Source organism: Hakea prostrata, chromosome 3, assembly GCF_041222555.1.
Source record: "Hakea prostrata isolate BN-2017 chromosome 3, UWA_Hpros_2, whole genome shotgun sequence".
NCBI classification, from domain to species: Eukaryota; Viridiplantae; Streptophyta; class Magnoliopsida; order Proteales; family Proteaceae; genus Hakea; species Hakea prostrata.
The window spans coordinates 7,215,582-7,222,380 of record NC_142602.1 but is presented as its reverse complement, the minus strand read 5'-3'; the positions used below and the strand labels follow the sequence as shown (position 1 = coordinate 7,222,380).

The window sequence follows — 6,799 nt, the reverse complement described above, 5'->3', positions numbered from 1 at the left end:
CAGGGGAAGTGTTTTTTTAAAGTGAATTTGAAGGCGATACATTGAGCAACCGTAGAGATTGTTTTCCAATATGTATTTACTTCAAAATGTGACCATTTTTAAAATATATTTTTGATCATCAATGTGTACTCTTCTTAAAGGTTGCTATTCCTCTATTGAGTTTTGAATAGGTATGCCCATAAAGAGAGGTTGTTTAAGTATACGTACATAAATGTGCATGTAAACTTGTCATTATAATGTCTTAATAGATGGAGTACTCCAAAGGGCAGAGCTGTCAAATGGTAATTTTGTGAGTATCATATTTCCAGGCATCTGAAATCGTCTCAGGCTCTCAGCTACTTGAATTAAAATTTTTTTAATACATTACTTGGAGCTGTTTACATCATTTCCATTGGCAATATAATGTTCAAAAAGCAAAGGATGCAAACAAGTTATGTAACAAAAGAGCCCGTTTCTGGTTATAAATTGAATGAACCCAATGATATATGATTCACTTCCAGAACCTGAATGCAGAGCTTCCTTACGTACTTCACTTCTTCTTTTTTTGTGGTTTAATCTTTATGTACTTATGAGTTAAAATATGGATGCATTTGCTTGGCATAGTCCTAATTCATTATTGTCCATTCTAATGCTATGGATTTTTCCTTCCCTTTGTGGTAGCTTGGCATATAGATGATGTTGATCATGTTCAAGTTAATGCTGGATGATATGTATGTCCCAATGAAATTTGTGAACCTGTCCCTCCTTCTCAAAACAGCTAATGGAACGTTTAAAAGAGAAAAAGAAGTCCTTTGGATGGTAAATTAAATATACATTTGGATGTCTAAAAACTATATACAGATATAATCTTCCATGGCTTATGTAGAGAATTTCAAAGCATCGACGGTTTAGTAGTGAAATCTCTCTAGTGATCAACAGGATACATGTGCAATGACTAGTCATTTCTTCTCTCCATCCTTTATGGTTATCATACTCAGAGGTTGTTTGGTGTAATACTTGTTGGTTCTGGCCCACACAGTTCATTTGTTGCTGATTTGCACTCCTCTCTACTTTCAGCAAGCATTATTGCTGATGGGTTCTTTGCTGCTTTTTTGGGAGCTTGTGTAGCCACTCTTGTTGATGCATATCATATACCTTGGAAGGGCAAGAGGGTTTTCCATTTCCTGCAAGTCACTGAGATCAAGTAAGTGGTTCTTCTTTTCTGGCTTAAGCTTTTAATGGATCATCATGAGACCTTTCATTTTTGGCATTTCCTTGTTTGTTTAGTCTTTTCAAGAATACTGATGTTTCTTATGGAGCAGATGGCTCAAGACTACTGTTTTTCTTTGCCTCCTCAGGCACTGGGGGGCTAATAAGTTGAATCAGGGGATCAGGGCTTTCTTATTTGGCTGGAAAAAGAGAAGCTTGCCATTTAGAGTTGACTCTACAACAAAAATAAGTATCTCCTCTAACATGAAGAGTGAAGAGGAAATGATTGTCCGCTGACTGTCGTAGCAGAAACCGGCAAGTTGGAGCTACAAGGCCACTATTTACTGGGTAGGCTCTTTGCACTGTAATAAATGACTGAAAGTCAATTGATATGTACTACCTATTCCTTTTTTGGCTTAGAATTGAAGTGTTTTAAAAGTGAATTTGATGGTTATATTTTTAGGAACCTCACTGATTGGCTTCCAATAAGTATTGGCCATAACATGATTTGGAAGGCTGTCTATTTTGAGGTCTCATCTAGACTTCTCTGTGTTCCTCATCCCCTGTTGATTGACTCCCCCAGGAATAGGCTAATTGTTAGTTCCTGGAGTGTTTCCTCCCCCCCCCCCCTTTATTCTTGGAGTTGTTGTCTTTAATGTATTTCTTTATTCATCCAAAAAAAAGAAGTATTGGCGGTAACCATTCCATTATTTATTATTTCAACAATATTTCTAGTCATCATAGTTTAACCTTTCTATTGATTACTGAATTGAAAATACCCCATAAAGGGAGGTCAGTAAGTGCGTGCGCACACATTCAAACCCATTATTTATAATATCTTTAATTATTTCAGTGTGATTATTAAGAGTAAATGGACATTCTAGTAAAGACAGTTATGGCATTGGAAGATTCAAGAGGTATATACATATTTGATTGGCAATAGGTATTTAATTATTTCGTTTTTTTCAGGCTTTGATGGCTTTGAAAGCTCACTCAAGCCAGCATTGTAGAGAAACTGAAGCTCTCAAATGTAGGGATTTTTATATTAATTTGATGGTATTCTACTAGCAAGTTTTTGAAATCTTTGTTTGTGCTATTTCATTTGAATGACCTTTTAGTTTATTTCATATATCAGTTAAAGCAGTAACTGACCTGATTAAGTTCATACAAGGTTGAGTTTATTTTCGCAGCTGTTGGAATTGTTGCCATGGCCGAAGTGATGTTCATACAAGCAAAGGATACAAATGATACATATTATGAAACAAAAGAACTACTTTCCAGTGATGTCAAAATGATCCCAACAATATACAATCCTATTCCCACCTTCATAAATTAGATGGAGAGCTTCCTTCTGTACTCTACTTATTGAGATCAAGAAAGAATGCACTTGTTTTGCGTAAGATTGGTGGTCTAACACATTCTTTTACATTAAATGCTGTGAATTTTCATTTTAGACATTCATGAGAGCACCAATTCATTGCTCATTCCTTTCCTTCTGTTAATAGCCTGGCTAGACTGTTTCATTCATGTTCAAGTTATTTGCTGGATGATTTGCATGTTCCAGTTAGTTTTCTCAACCTGTCGTTGTTTCTGCCTAGAAGCAGGTAACATTACTTGCAAAAGAGACAAAGATATAGAGCCTCTGATGTTTGATTAATATCTATTTGGAAATCTAAAATCATATTGTTGTTCACTTTATTGAATTTTATTTTATACTCCTGGACTTCGATTCTTCTCTTTCTGACATTCATACAGTGAATTTGTCAGCCCCCATGCTTGAGATAGTCATGTGTATTGGGTGCAAATTGCCCTTCTTACGTGTTCTGTACTTCATTAGTTGGTTCGGACTTTTCCTTGTGATTCTTAACTCTATTGAGGTTTATATCTTAAGTGCTTAAGTTCTGTGTTTTGTTTTTTTCTTTTCCAAAATGTCATATGTTAACTCCTCTCAAGCTTCTTTAGTCCTTTCAGACCCTTTAAATGCGCTCAAATCATTCTGTGTTGGTAACTATATTAGGTTTAAGCTAATAAAAGAAACATGACCATGCAAATTTCTTGGTTTTCTTTTACATGGATTTCACTTATTTCTCTCTGTCTGCCACTAGCGTGAAAGTCTAGACAGTCCCTTTTTTCCCCCTTATAGTTTTGACAAAATATTCTGCCTGATTTTAGTGATTTCCAGTGATTCTTTAAAGCCATTTAAGGTTCTGATATCATGAATTCTCCATTTTCCATTTAGGTTATGAAAGCTCTTGTAGAAGCTGCAAAAGTTGTGTGATGATTGGAAATTCTTGGAATCTACTTTCATGAAAGCACAGAAACAATTGTGATCAATTCTGTAAAATTAGCAGTAGTAGATGGGAAAGATGACTCTGCTAATAAGGTATGCATACCTGCCTTTTTTATGGTATTATCTTCATCCTTCCTTTCTCCAAGGTTAATACTTAAATCCTATATTCATTTTCCACTAAAGCACAAAAAATTGTTGTAGAGAGACAAAGGAGGATTGATGGTGCTCAAAGGGCTCAAGACCTCTAGAGTGCTTGGATCATCTGGCCTTTTCCAGCCTCTATGCTTATGTTACTGGAAAATATAATGTTTGGGCGAGTCAGGTTCGTTTTGAATTGACATAGTTAGTTATCTTGATATTTTTCTAATTATTTAGCTAAATATTCTGCTGTGCTGATTTCTACTGCTTCAAACTTCATAGCTTTGTAGATGCAAGGTATAATGGTTATTTTTTGTGTGGTGGTGGTTGGGGGGGGGTTAGGAAAAGGGAAAAAAATCCTGATATATGATTAAAGGAAGCATCAAAACTCATACTAGTAGAATTATTTATGGTAATTATTAGATATAATCGGTTGAGTGATATTACTTTTTCCTAGGATTAAGCATATGGATGTTATTGCACTAGGGGGTTAGGAAAAGGGAAAAAATCCTGATATATGATTAAAGGAAGCATCAAAACTCATACTAGTAGAATTATTTATGGTAATTATTAGATATAATCGGTTGAGTGATATTACTTTTTCCTAGAACTAAGCATATGGATGTTATTGCACTACTGCAGTGTATTTTTGTGTCTTGGGAGAATGTTGCTGTAAAACCCCCTGTTTAAATATGAAATGATAACAAATATTTTCTGCATGGAATTATGAAACCAACATGAATATTAGGGCTATTGTATTTTTCTCTCTTTGGCATCTTAGATCCATTTTTATTCCTAGCTGTAGCTCAGTATTTAGGATGCTACTGATAGTGGATGAGCCCATTTCTTTTCACTCTCAATCTAAGCGTTACCAGTCTCTTTGAGCATGTATACATTGATTATTAGACATAATAAAGCTTTAATATTTATCCAAAAAGAAAAAAAATAAAGTTTTTCATGTATTGATCGGTACTCTAAGTTTACTTTCTTATATCTATAAAACTTGAGGGATCTATGAACACAAAGTCATTTGCTGTTTTTCACTGAACAGCCAAAGCTTATTATCCTGGAGTTATTTACACTTCAATTGATAATGAGATCTCACAAGTTTGCTAAATTAGCAAATTAGTTATACTGTAAAAGTCAATCACCTGTAAAAGGTCATGTCCCATAGTAATAGTGTCTACTTATTGATGCATCTGTTCTACGTGGTATGCTTTTACAAAGAACGCATTTGATCAACTAGAATCTCGACCATAGATTGCATTCCTGGAATGGCAATGCAATCAGAACTTACAACACATGCTCCCCGCCCCCACCATATCATTTCCTCGCATGCTTTCTAGAATTATGTTCAGATTTGGATTCATTGCATTTGCTGTGTAGTTGATCAGTGGTTGGTATTTAGGTATTGAACCCATCATGGAAAGCTTCAACAATTACTACGACAAGCCTAGCCTTTATCCAACATAAAGGGGTTGGTTGGCTGCATGGGTCCAACTAATTAAAGTAGGGCAGACAAGATGTCCAGCCTACAAACGCAAAAAAAAAGGGTAAGGGAAATGAAGAAAATAAAAATAAAAGAGAAAGAATCAGACCAAAACAAGGTGGGGGAGGGGAAGAAAAAGAGAGATAATAAGAGGATAGAGGAATGGGGTATTGGGTCCTAATCAGTTGATTGAACATTTTACTGTCTAAATTTCTACTAATATATCTTCAGACCTTGTAATGCAAGGTATGACTCTATGGTGTGCAAGTATGTCTAACTGTATAAAGGATGGTTTTCTTGTGCAATTGGTCTTGTAGGCTTGTAGCTAAGTCGGGCGACCTATTCCTTTAAAACTAATAGCTCAAATTAAACCGACCCATTGAGCAGGTGGGAAAAATGTTTTAACCACTGCATGAGAAATGTCTTTTTGGTGGGTGGGCATTTCTGCAAGGGTTAAGTTGCGGTATTGCAATCATCAAGTTGGGGGCTTGAAACATGGAAAGAACCACCCGCGAAGCAGGTGTGTGGCTACGTTATGTAGACATGTGCTGAAGTTGATGGGAGGACTTGTTCATTTGATGATACCATATGAATTGCTCTGAATATGTGAAGATATTGAAAATTTCCTAAGGGGACTAATGAAGGAAACCATGAAGCAAGAAATTTGAAAATGTTACTTTCAAGCACCTTATTAGTTACTCAAGGATGTGGAAAGGTTCTTTTTTTTATATGCTGCTGCTGATGATGTGGGTTGTCATGCCCTTTCCTTTAACCAAGATTGCTTTGTAGCTTTTGGTTATCAACTTTGGATTATAGGTATACATAGCTTGGGAATTCCTTGTAGATTGTAGGGTTTAAAATTCTAAACTTTCCATGTATTATAACTGAATGGATTGCATTAGATTTGTTGTGATTTTGTAAAGCTGTTTACAATTCTGATACATGAAATTTTTGTGTTCACTACCGTACTGAATTTTCCATCATGTTCATGAAAGCTCAATGGAGGAGCTTTGAAGTTTGTCTGATTATTAGAAATTCCAGGGAACTAATATCATGGAAGCACAAGATTAAGCCGTGCAAAATTAGAAGTACTAGAAGGAAAGATGGCCATACTGATGAGTTATGCATGCTGTTAGGTACCTGAATGAGGCTACTTAACAAGGTGGAATATCTCAAGAAGAAAAAAGGGACTTTAAATATAAGTTGAATAAGAAACAATACATACTACCAGCTGTAGGTGATTCCTACGGCTACCCAGAGCAATTGCTCTCACATAAACTTTCCCAATGCTCAAAACTTGTCTCTTCTACTCTTCCTTCCCCTATTTATAACAATTACGTTCCTACAGTATTAATTAACAGAATCATCCCATTCGAATAGGACTCTTCAAAAGTAACCTGAATGTAATATGACTCTAACCTGAATGTAATATGACTCTTCAATCTAATCCTAAAAAGTAACCTGAATACAATAGGACTCTTCAAATCTGCCAATCGTTTCCTTCCCTAGAATTTAGGGATTTGCTTTCCCTGTCGAGTGTAGACTCGTGATACTAGGGACCTATCACATGCCTAAATTTTGAGGTGCTTTATCTTTATCCTTTCTTCCTCCACTTGTAATGACAAGTTCTTATCTGTCTTTTTCTTGTGAAGCACAAAAAAATTAGTCAAGAAGCCGAGGAGGATTGACGGTGT

At 35.7% G+C, this 6,799-nt stretch overlaps 1 long non-coding RNA gene across 1 annotated transcript; it reads left to right on the top strand.

Annotated features, from left to right (window-relative positions):
- Positions 1 to 225: 225 nt before the first annotated feature.
- On the top strand, positions 226 to 2,942 carry LOC149020471 (uncharacterized). Its single transcript, XR_016171999.1, has 4 exons — positions 226 to 1,183; positions 1,338 to 1,536; positions 2,158 to 2,218; positions 2,379 to 2,942. It is a non-coding gene; the product is annotated as an uncharacterized LOC149020471 (long non-coding RNA).
- The last annotated feature ends 3,857 nt before the right edge of the window (positions 2,943 to 6,799 follow it).